We start from the raw sequence: 12,521 nt of genomic DNA, 5'->3' as shown, positions 1-12,521 counted from the left end.
AAATAATAAATAAGGTGTCTTTCTCATAGTTCAAGAAAGTACTGGTTTTGCCCACTTGCGTGACATAACCTTGCTGATTTTGTACCATTGTACCACTCATTTTAAATACAACTCTCAGCCCAAAATGTTTACTTACCCCTCATCTACAGCAATGTAGGTGTGAGGAAATAGCAGCTTCCCCTAATCAGTTTTTATTAAACCTAATACCATTCATTTGGTTTTTAATTTTATTTCCCATTATCTCTCAGTATTTGGAGTATTTGATTTTTTTTAACCATCTTGTTGATTGCGTTGTATTTCAAGTGAATGGAGAAATAATGAAGCAATGCAGCCCTGGATTTAAAGAAAATATCAGAATTTAATTAAAAAAAAAAAGAAATCTGCCAGGGTCTAAACCAGTAACATTTTTATTCAGCAGGTAAAAGCCATAGCTGGTATCCTGTTTTAACACTGCTGTTAAAAGGAAAATCTGGAAGATATTAACGATCAGGCCAACTATTTATTCAGTTAAGATATGTTCCGTCTTCTGTGAAATAGCCAATGAATTGCTGGAGTTAGCCTGTAAGGAAATGAAGTGTACCAACCAAAATCGACAGGAAGTACTCAATAAATGGAAATGGTACTTTATAAACACAATAGAAAAGCACACCTAGAGGTCACTTCCCTGGTAATTCGAGGGTGAATGCAAGGTAACATTATTTTTTTCTATTTTGACATTTTTTTCTGTTTACAGATAATGATTGCTGGCCTACTTTGGCAATGGTGCAACAGGGCAGTTTGTATAAGCTCCAGGTCACTAATCCATTAAAAATTAAACATTGTGATTAAAAGCTAGGAGATAGTAGCAAATTTCAACAACAATGGAGTAACCTCAGTACGTCTCCTAGGGCCTCTGGGCTTGATAACATAACCAGGTTTTGAGGGACTTCTGGTAAACCAACAGGAATTGAGTCAGTCTCACTTTGTGGGCGAGGTGGAAGAGGATGTTCCATAAGGTGAGCAGAAAAAGCCTGCCTCCTAGGTCTTATTAAGTGTACCTCCCTAGCAGACTATTTATTTAACAAAATTTAGATGCTGCCCATCGCACAGATAGCATAGCATTCCTCTTCTGCTGGATCTGATGGGATGGGCTGATGCTCCTTACATCGCCCATGAATTAAATGGCAACCATATGCAGCCCAGAATTTGCTCAATATGTGTATCTCTACAATTTACTACCCTGATTTTCCACCTATTTATATGTATACAGCAATCCTCCTACTGCATAGACACCAAAATTTTGGGTGGATGTGGTACACTTGTCTCGAGTTTCTTTTATATAATTCTAATTAATAAAGGAAGTTAAAGATCTAATAATACCTGTAATAGTCCAAGTTATGAGGTGTAGAACTAGCTTTGATGCCTGCATCTGCTTTTTCAATTTTTCCAGTGTTTAAATTGAGATGACTAGATACAAGAAAAGGAATCTCTGCACAACAAACTCAAGTCATACTATCCCTACTTCCTGAAAATTAGATAAACCAAGATCTTTCCTCTCACATTACAGAGGTGGAGTCCTCAACTGGAGGCCCTAATACCATTTGTTATTAAATTTGTTGTTTTTTTGAAGCCCTTAACTCTACAAGGCTATGAGAAAGACGGAGTGCAAATCTAATGGAACAAGCTAATCTCAAGGAAGGTCTATTAAATTCAAATTTGTCAGGTTTCATTACTTCCAGTACTTATCCTCAATGATAGTAATTTCTAAGATCATTTTATTATTCACTATATTACAATGCTGCACTGCTGATGACCCTGTTTCTTCAACAACAAAGATCACATTTTGCTGAACTCATAATTGCCTTGAAATCCTAACAACTGTCACTCCTCCAGCCTAATTCCAAATGGAGAAATTAGCACTGCAAACTAATGCAGGTTTAGAAATCTGAAATAGGAACTCAGCCTCCATCTTCTCTGTGCCATTTTGCTCATGGAAGAGTAATTGCTGAGTTGGTTGGTAGAATTAAATATAATGATCATGAGTCTTGCCAAAAAATCAAAAGAAGAGTATCAACCCATTCATAAGAGGACAGATTTGTACAATATTGGAGTGCATTCATTTGCCAATAAGGGCAGTCACAGGGAAGAAGGTGTGAACTTATTATCCAAAGTACCCTAGACAAAACCAATGGAGGAAAGTACGTTTTACAATGAGAGGGCCAAACTTAAAATGAGAAGGAATAGTGAGAACTATTAAGCAACGGAACTGCTTGCCTTCTGAAGTCATGGAGGCTCCATCACTGAAAGTTTTCAAGAAAATATTGGACAGCCGTTTATCTGGGATGGTATGAAGAGTCCTGTACTGAACAGGGGATTGGACTAGAAGACTTACAATGTCCTTTCCAAAAAGCAGTTCTTTGATTCTTGGAGAAGGCTACGATTAGACAATCTGCTCAATTTGTGCCTGCTCAGCCTGGGTCCAGAAGGCATGATAACTAAATGAGCTACCTTGAGACTGTTTGCTCTCCCTTTCAATGATTCTTTATCTAGCTCACTTGGATTATACAGCCCTTAAAGACAGTATCCATTTCAATCAACATGGCCAAATCACTGGAAACAATAGGCTTTATAGTCCAAACACAAGGGTGAAGGAAAGTTTAAACTGAGAATGCTTTTCAGCAAACAGAGGACTGTTTTCCCCCCAGTCCCCAAAAAAGTAGGGCACACAGTCTCCTGCATATTTACCTATATTAATTGTAGATGCAGGGTTTCCCTTTTAAGGGGGATTAAACTTTTTTCTCTTGCATATTGTACTTTTGTTTAGGTTGGCTTCACTTCTGCAGCAATTTAGTAAACAAAAAAGGGTCCACCACGTTCTTAATATACAGCCTGACATTCTCGGTGATTTGTAGCTTTGAGTTTTGGCAAGAGCAAGGTTTAAAATGACATTTTCTTGTGTTCACCACATTAACATTTGGAAATGACTGAAATGTCTGCCTCTCACAAAATAGTATCTGCACACTGGTTTCTTCACTCAGGTACTAAATCAGTGGTTCTCAACCTTTTTAATGCCGCAACCCCCAACTGGTCGTAAGTCGAGGACTACTCAACCGGTCGTAAGTCGGGGACTACTCAACTGGTGTAGCACCGATTGCAGAATGGGACTTTTGGCGGGCTCAGCAGGGCAGAGACAGCCTGGACAATTCCTATTGGCTTTTGAAAGCCAATAGAATTAGACTCTATTCAAGAGAGTCTATTCTATTGGCTTTCAAAAGCCAATAGAATAAAAGGGAGTAGCACAGCTAAGGGAAAGGGGGAAAAAACAACGCGGACTGTGTTGTTTGGCGACCCCCGTGAAATGGTCGTTCGACCCTAAATGGGGTCCTGACCCACAGGTTGAGAACCACTGTACTAAATAAAGCACACACACAAACATATAGTCTAGGTTGTAAAATCAACCTTCACCATCTTTCTTTAACTGTCTGTGAGAAATTCTTTCAGTCATTCATCGGTGATGCAAAATCTAAGAATATGAGAGTGTTAGACAAAGGAAGAATACCAGAATATGTATTCATACATGTTCAGTTGTTTTTTGTTATACCACTTAGACCTAGTATAGTAATGTGAGGATGGATATGTTGTCTCAGAAACATACATTAATAACAGATGAAAATAATAGACCAAGCAGGATATTTTTTACTTTTATTACATTTTTGGAATTAGAATTGGGTGCTCTCATATTTGCAATGGCATTACTTATCTATAGGAAATCTTGCAACTTGCAGGTGACAGCCTTAGCAAAGTGTTAGTAACCAGAAGCCTTAATACAGGTAAGGTTCAATAATGTACTGTGTTGTCATTATCATGGGTTTCCAAGATAGTCTGAATTATAGAATTTCCACCAAATAAACTGCCAGGTCTTAATATGGTAGGGTGGTGGAACCAGAATATGCAGGTAGTCCTCGACTTACATTCATTCATTTAGTGACCGTTTGAAGTTACAGCAGCATTGAAAAAAGTGACTTATGACCACTTTTTACACTTATGACTGTTGCTGCAGCATCCTTAAGGTCACATGAACAAAATTTGGCACTGATTCAAATTTATAACAGTTGCATTATCCTGATGTCATATGATCACTTTTTGCAACCTTCTGACAAGCAAAGTCAATGGGGAAGGCAGTCACCTAACATCCAGGTTACTCACTTAAGCACTGCAGTGATTCACTTAACAACAATGGCAAGAAATGTTGCAAAATGAGGCAAAACCCATTTAACAACTGTCTTGCTTAGCAACAGAAATTTGAGGCTCAATTGTAGTCATAAGTCGAGGACTCCCTGAGACAGTCTAAAAATTGATCCTTTGTGCGATCCAAAAATATAGACATTTTTGTTCAGGGGAAATATTTCTAGAATGACTTCTATAGCTACCTACGTATATATACTGGCTAACACATACTATCACCCTTCCCAGGAAACACAGTTAGATAAACTAGTTCTACTTTATTGTAAAGCTGCCTAAATAGAATCTGGCAAGTCTAATAGTATACATCCCTTTTGTAGCCTGAGTTTCTTTCTCTGCCCCTTACATAGCTGTAGGCTATACCCTCTTTTAACTGACCATTTCCTAAGCAGCATCTCTTTGCTTCCCCAACCCCCACATCTCCCAAGGCCATTCCCATCCATATACCATTATACATATTCATAATATACCTTGGATGCTTGGTTTAATTTTGATACTTGACACCCCTACCTTCTATAGAGGCAGTGCTAAAGTGACATCTAGTGACAGAAAAGAAGCATTACTATAGCAGCTCCAGCCACCCCAACAAGGAAGGAGGGAACTGGCAGATCTGATTCTCAAGAGGCTGACCCATACTAATTGGAAGTAACAACCTGCTTCATTTGAGTGAACACAATGTCAGCCTGCTCTACTAGTCATATGAATTATCCCTCAGAAAGTATTTTATTTTGTTTCTCTTTGAATTAACTCTTGTATATCACCTTAGGGTGTTTCTGCACAGAAATGGAACCATTGAAATGGCTTTCATGTGGCCTTCATAGAATCATAGGGTTGGAAAGGACCTTGAAGGTCTTTAAACAGATTGTACACGTAACCACAGTAAACCAATTTAAGAGATTAAATCAAAATAAAACATGCTATAAATGTTTTGAAAAGAACCCAAAATTGTGGCTCATTTGTTATCAGATGCTGAGCAATCTGTTAAATTGGCTTTCATGCTCACTATACATAGCACTGAAGTTCATTTTTTTACTCTGGAAATGATGCAAGCTTAGGCTGTCTAAGCAACTCTCAAAAATACAAATTATAAATACCTTTTGCACAGTCCAAACTGCAGAAGCACCATAACTCTCCATATATAAACATTCATAGCTTGTTATAATATGGTCACTGGGAAAGTTTATTTTCCTCCCAGATTATAACTTCAATAAATACTTGGATGCTGGATAGTGAAACAGTTGTTCTTGATCAGTTTATTGGATGGGACTGGACATTTCCAATAAAAATGGAAATTCTTTTATCTGCCCCATGGTTCCTTTGGGAAAACCCACATGTGGTTTTCATCAACCTAGCTTTTCATTTAAGGCAGGAGAAACAATCAAGTACTATGCATGAGGTTACCATTCAATGGACACAAATTTATTTAATTGGCATTGTCTTAACAAAAGCTTAGCAGCTTGTTGATGGTCTAAATGTGTAATCCCATGGACATCCATTCAGAAGTAAGTTCTATTATGTCTAATAGAAGTTACTCTGATGTAAATGGCTATATATTGCAGCCTGAAAGAAAACTTCCAAATAAAACTACTGTACAGAGACAAATTTCCCTTTTTCTTTCTCTTTCACTCCCCCCCTCTCTCCCCCCCCACACAAACACACCAGTGCTGAAGGAGTCTTTTCTCCCTAAATAAACAGTAAAAGTTAATTCTAGTTCTGCTGCATACAAAAATAAGACTATGCATATTTTATTTGTAGGTGCAGTTGATTATTTTTTTTTATTGAAAGTTTATAAAATTTTACAATAAAATACTCCCCCCCTCCCAACCCCCACCCCCTCCCCCCTACTTCCCAGAGCTGGATACAGGGTTAAAAACAACAAAAAACATAAAACTTAAATAAACATCAAACAATTATACATACATCCAAAAAACAAAATTTTAAACACTTTAACTCCAATACATAAAAACAAAAATTACCATCCTTAAGCATAAGTTATTCAAAAGCTTACCCTTAGATATACATTATTCAAAAGCTAAATAATACTTTCTAATATCATATTTATTCTGTATAAAATTCACCCATCTTTTCCACACCAAAATATATCTCTCTTGCGATTGGTCTTTCAGATATGCCGAAATTTTTGTCATTTCAGATAAATAAGAAACTTTAAAAAACCATTCTTCTAAAGTAGGCAAAAAATCCTTCTTCCAGTATTGCCCAATCAGCAACCTTGCTGCTGTAATTAAATTCAACATTAAAATAATCTCTTTACCATCACAATCATCAATAATACCTAACAGAAACAATTGTGGTGTAAATTTTATCCTTCTATTAAAAATCTTCTGAATATTCCACCAAATCTTGATTCAAAAAGCCTTTATATTTCTACATGACCACCAAATATGATAATACGTTGCATCCAAACAACCACATCTCCAACATTTGGGCTGCACATTTGGATACATACGAGACATCCTTTGTGGATCAAGGTGCCATCTATAAAACATTTTGTAAAAATTTTCTCGTAAATTTTGAGCTTGAGTAAATTTAACATTCCTCACCCAAATCATCTCCCATGTGTCTTATAAAATCGGCTCATCAAAATTTTGAGCCCATTTAACCATACAATCTTTAACTAATTCTGTTTCTGAATCCAATTCCACTAAAACACTATGAACTCTTTTTATATGAGCTCAACTTTGATCTTTAATTTGTTTCATCAGATTCACATCCTCCCTAATAAAACCCACTTTTTGATCTATTCTCCACCTTTCTAATAATTGCCTATACTGAAACCAAGAATAATTAATATTTTCTTGCGCTAATTCATCCATAGATTTTAATTGCCAATTATTCCCATCCCAATTAAGCAATTGTTTATAAGAAATGCTCTCCATTTTCACTCCTTTCCTTATCCCTTCTATTGCATGCCCTGGAATTCCCCACAACGGTATTCTAAAATCTGATCTATAATATTTCTTCCAAACTCGCAATAAAGAAATTCTCAGAATATGGGACTTAAAAATCCTATCCACCTTTTTATTATAAATTAAATAGGCATGCCATCCATATAATAAATCCCATCCCTCCAAAGAAAGTATATTTAAATTTGTTAAATTAATCCAATCACTAATCAATATTAAAACCACCGCATCATAATACAATTTCAAATTCGGCACCTTGAGTCCACCTCTCTCTCGAACAACTTGTATAATTTTAAGCTTTACTCTTGGTTTTTTCCCCGCCCAAATGAATTTATTGATACTCTTCTGCCATTCTTCTAAATTTGCCTGTTTCTTTAGAATAGGTATCATTTGAAACAAAAAAAGAAACTTTGGCAAAACATCCATTTTGACTGCAGCAATTCTCCCTAACAAAGATAGTTGCAATTTTTTTCAATCATTCAAATCTTTCTGTATTTTAGACCATAACATTTCATAATTATTTTTATACAATTTTACATTAGAAGCAGTTATATAAACCCCCAAATATTTGACCTTTTTTACAACTTCGAAGCCCGTCAATTTAACCGTCTCCTTATCCAAATTAGTCATATTTTTAAGTAATATTTTAGTTTTATTATTATTGACTTTAAAATCAGAAACATGTCCAAATTGATTTATCAACTGTAACAACTCCAATACAGAATAAGTTGGTTGAGAGAAAGTAACAACCAAATCAACTGCAAAAGCTCTTAATTTATAATCATTCTTATCAATCATTATTCCCTTTATTTTAGATGATTCACGAATTTTAATCAACAAAATTTCCAATGTTAAAACAAACAACAAAGGAGACAATGGACAACCCTGTCAATTTGAAAAACCTCAGATAAACCTCCGTTAATTATAAGTTGTGCCGATTGTCTTTGGTAAATACCTCGAAGAGCTTGCAAAATTTTATCTCCAAAACCCATCTCTTCAACCAACCTTATCATAAATTGCCAATTTACCTGATCAAAAGCTTTCTCAGCATCTAAAAAAATCAATCCTGCAGGAATCTGATTATTTTTATCCAAATATTCTATTAAGTTAATAATTTGTCTAACATTATTCTTCATATATCTCCCAGTTATAAAACTTGTTTGATCAGTATGTATCACTTGGTTCAATACAATCATAAGTCTATTGGCTAAAATTTTTGAAAAAATTTTGTAATCTGCATTCAAAAGAGATGTAGGTCTATAATTTTTTGGTAAAGTAAGATCTTGATCCTCTTTTGGAATCAAAGATATAAAAGCCCTTCCCCAAGACGGGGGAGTCTCTAAACCCAATAATATATTATTAAAAAGTTCCTTTAAGGGCTCTATCATCTCATCACTTAAAGTCTTATAATAGATTGATGTCAATCCATCAGTACCAGGTACTTTACCAGCTTTTAATTGTTTAATTGCCATAATAATTTCCTGTGCAGAAATAAATCCATTAATCTCATCTCTTTGATCATCTGATAACTTAGGAAAATGAGCATCTTGTAAATATTTATCTATATCTAAACTCTGTACCTTCTTACCCATATATAATTTTGTATAAAAATCTAAAAAGGATTTTTTAATCAATTCTTTCTGAAAAACCACTTTTCTATTGTAATTTATTTTATCTATAATTCTCAACTTCTATTTCTTCCTTAGTTGATAAGCCAACCACCTCCCCGGCTTATTTGCATTGTAAAATGTATTATGTTTCATATAAAGTAAATTAGTTGCAGCCTGATCAGCCATTAACATATTAAACTGTGTTTTAAGCAAATTTATAGAAGCCTTTACATTCTTATCCAAAGGATTCAAAATTAATACTTTTTCTTTCATTTTAATCTCATCTTCCAATTCCTTACACTTTTGCATCTGTTTTTGCCTATAAACCTTGTTCATTTGAATCAGAACCCCACGCATATAAGCCTTGCTAGCATCCCAAACCATTGCCATTGAGGTTCCCTTATGCATATTTAAAATAAAATATTCCTTTAAATACTCTTTAAGTTTCTGAACATTCGCCTCTTGTCTAAATAAATTTTCACTCAACCTCCAAGATCTTCTCTCCTCTTTCTCAGCGACCAATTCCATCCATACAGGACTATGATCTGTCAATGTCCTTGGAAAAATCTTTACATTTTTTACCCTAAAATATAAATCCATTGTAATAAAAAAAAATCAATTCTTGAAAACGATTGATGTCTGTCAGAAAAAAAAGTAAAGTCTCTCTCTTCCATATTACGTTCCCGCCAAAAATCTCTCAGTTCCAAATCCTCCTTCAAATCAAAAAAAGCCTTAGGTAGTTTGGCTTGCTTAAAAGAAGTAGAAAATCCTTTCTTATCTTTATGTGTATCCAAAACTCCATTCCAATCCCCCATCAAAATAACAGATCTGTAATCCAATAAAATCAATTTTTGATGAAGAAACCTATAAAACTGTTCTTGTTGTTGATTAGGGGCATACAAACCCACTATAAGCAATTTCTTACCATACATTCCTACTTCAATCATAACATATCTCCCTTGAGGATCAGAATCTATTAATACAGCTAGTATATATTTCTTAACATAAATAACAACACCCCCTTTTTTCCCAAGAGCAGATGATACAAAATGAGAACCCAATCGAGCGTTAATCAAATATTTTTGATCCTTTGAAATAATATGGGTTTCCTGCAAACAAACGATGTCATTATTATGTTGCTTCAAATAATGAAATATTTTCTTCCTTTTCTGTGGAGAATTAAGGCCATTAACATTCCAGGTCAGGAGCTTTGCCATCTCCTCCATCCTTTAGCCTAGAGAAGACTGCTTGAAGATCTGCCATTGAAGATTGAACCAATGAAGATCTCTTAGGTCTTGCTCCTCCCACAGGCTCAGAAGCAGATTCTTGTATAACTTCTTTAATTTCCTTCTTCTGTTGTTCCTTTTCTTTTTGTCTATGCGCTGCTCGAGTTATTCTCTGTTCTTTCATCTCAGACTGCTGTAACAACTCAGCCTGTAATCCAACTTTCATTGATACAGCATCTTCAGCCAACTGCTCTCCCTCCTTCACTTCCAAAGCTTTGAACATTAGATGGTGATGAGCGCGCTCCCAGGACCGAAATATAAAACTCTCTTGCCTTAGAAACAGTATTAAGTCTATAACGTGTCCCCGCGTAACTCACCACAATTCCAAATGGAATATCCCATCTGAATGGCATCTGTCGCTTTTTAAGTTCATCTGATAAAAAAGCAAAATCCTTTCTCCTTCTTAAAATTTTTGATGGAATCTCCTTTAAAATTATAACATCCTGAATAGCAATCTGGAATCTCTTGTTGTAAAATGCTTGTATAATTTCAGTTGATTAATTTTTGTGAGTGGACATCTGACATACAAAGAAGTATGGTTTCTGGCCCGTTTGACCCAGCCCCCCCCCCCCAAATCAGTTGTAAACTGGGGGAGTTTATGATGATGGTCAAAGCTGCTAATTATGGTTTCAGCAAATGAGATATATTTCTTCAGAGATAACCACAGGATTTAAATTTTAAGTGCTAGCCCTGATAAATGGAGTTTTATGATGTAGTCAAACAATGACACTGATATGCTTCAGTGGGTGTTTCCCAGTTTGACAAACGCCTTTATCAGTGAAAACCTTAATATACCACTGAAAGGTGACTGTATAGTCAGAATTGTAAGTAGCTTCTGAAGTGTGAGAATAGATACTTAAAATCTCCTTTCATTTTATCCACACAACAGCAACTCCGTGACTTGTCTCATAGCAATCAGTCTAAGGTTATCCATCTCAACCCAACTACATTAGACTGTATCACCAGCTAACTCAAATAACATCGGTTAAAAAAAGAGATTCTAGAGACTTAGATGTACGTGCACAATCAGCTAACTTAGGAAATAGACTGTTTTTCAAAAAAAAACCAGACTGTTTTTTATCAAGCTTTCCATAAGCATATAACTCTATGGCATAAAAGCTTTTCACAGGTTATGATGAGGTAAGAGAGAGACCATTGATGTGAATCCCATATGCTTGCTCTGTATATAAACTAATATAATGCATATGTATAGCTGGATAATTACGTAACCATATGGTGACTATACAGTTAGAACACACAATAAGCATTTGCTCTTAACTGCATACTGGTAAATATATAAACATGTAACATTTTATTTCACATAAATCGATAATGATGTACTATAGAATAAAGTAATAGCTTCTGCTGTCATTGAGAAGTAGCTTGTCTACAACTTCCAGAATTTTCAGCTATCAAACTTACCATTTTGTCTTTCCACCTCCCTAAAGCACTACCATTCTGAGCAGCCTGTCTTCTGTGATGCTTCCTGTATTCTAAGTCAAGGAATTGTTCCTTGACTGGATGCCGGATATATTGGTTGGGAAGACATCTGGAGCCCATCAAGTCATGGAAGGCTGAATGCCTGACTGACTTGACTCACAACAACCTTTCATCAAACATCATGTTGAAAAGTAAGGCAGAAAATGGAAGCCAAGTTGTGTTAGTTTGTCATTAGGATTTGGACAGTATTATGGTCAGTCTTAACCTTAGTCCTGTAGAGGAAACGATGATCTACTGAACACAGGAAAGAGCTCACTTCTTTGACTCTTTATTGGTTTAGTAGCCTGCTTTGCTTGGAATTTGCTTGTGAGTTTTCAACTATTTGAATACAATCTGAATATTCCTGGTATGTTTGTCTGCAGTTGGAGAAGGGAGTTGTATCTCTGCTTAATGTCAGCTCTTCAGTAAAATTAATAGTATAAACACTTCTCTACAAGGAATTATTTCCAGTTCCATAGAAATAAAATGGCAGGGCAAAAAATTAAATTCCCACTCCTTCCTCCCAGATTTGAAAATCCAAACATATTTTTAATTGAGTAGCAACTATAAAATCTATTCCAAGATGACATTAGATCAGTTTTGAAGAAGCTTAAGAAGTGAAATATTTTCAAACAAAAAACTAAGAAGTCCAGTTGCCTTTTGGAAAAAACACCTTTGGATTAGATCTTAAAAGGCTAACACTAACTCTCTTCCCAATGTGCGTGCAATGAGTACAAAACCTGAATGTCTGTTTCAATACAATTGTATTGGTACATGGCTGCATGCACAAAATATAGATAGAATCACAATGAAGAGGATTTTCAAGCAATTTGCTGAAATTTTCTTTGAGTTTTGTCTGTGATTATGTATTTCTATGTAGCATCGAATAATCTTGATTGATTTTTACAAGGTTCAGGAAGCTGACTTGGTTAGAGACCTCCAGGACATTGTAGGATTGAATATAGAGTACAACTTTAAAAAAAAAACATGAAGAAAGCTAA

The 12,521-nt window shown here is 35.3% G+C and overlaps 1 long non-coding RNA gene across 1 annotated transcript in view; it reads right to left on the bottom strand.

The window, feature by feature from the left end:
* The window catches only part of LOC120303744, a 128,391-nt gene that overhangs the window by 20,766 nt on the left and 95,104 nt on the right, over positions 1-12,521 (bottom strand). The gene's annotated exons all lie outside the window — the stretch shown is intronic.

Source organism: Crotalus tigris, unplaced genomic scaffold (genome assembly GCF_016545835.1).
Source record: "Crotalus tigris isolate CLP2741 ecotype Arizona unplaced genomic scaffold, ASM1654583v1 scf7180000024506.1728113, whole genome shotgun sequence".
Taxonomy (NCBI): domain Eukaryota; kingdom Metazoa; phylum Chordata; class Lepidosauria; order Squamata; family Viperidae; genus Crotalus; species Crotalus tigris.
The sequence above is the reverse complement of the archived record's forward strand: the minus strand, read 5'-3'. Positions and strand labels throughout refer to the sequence as shown.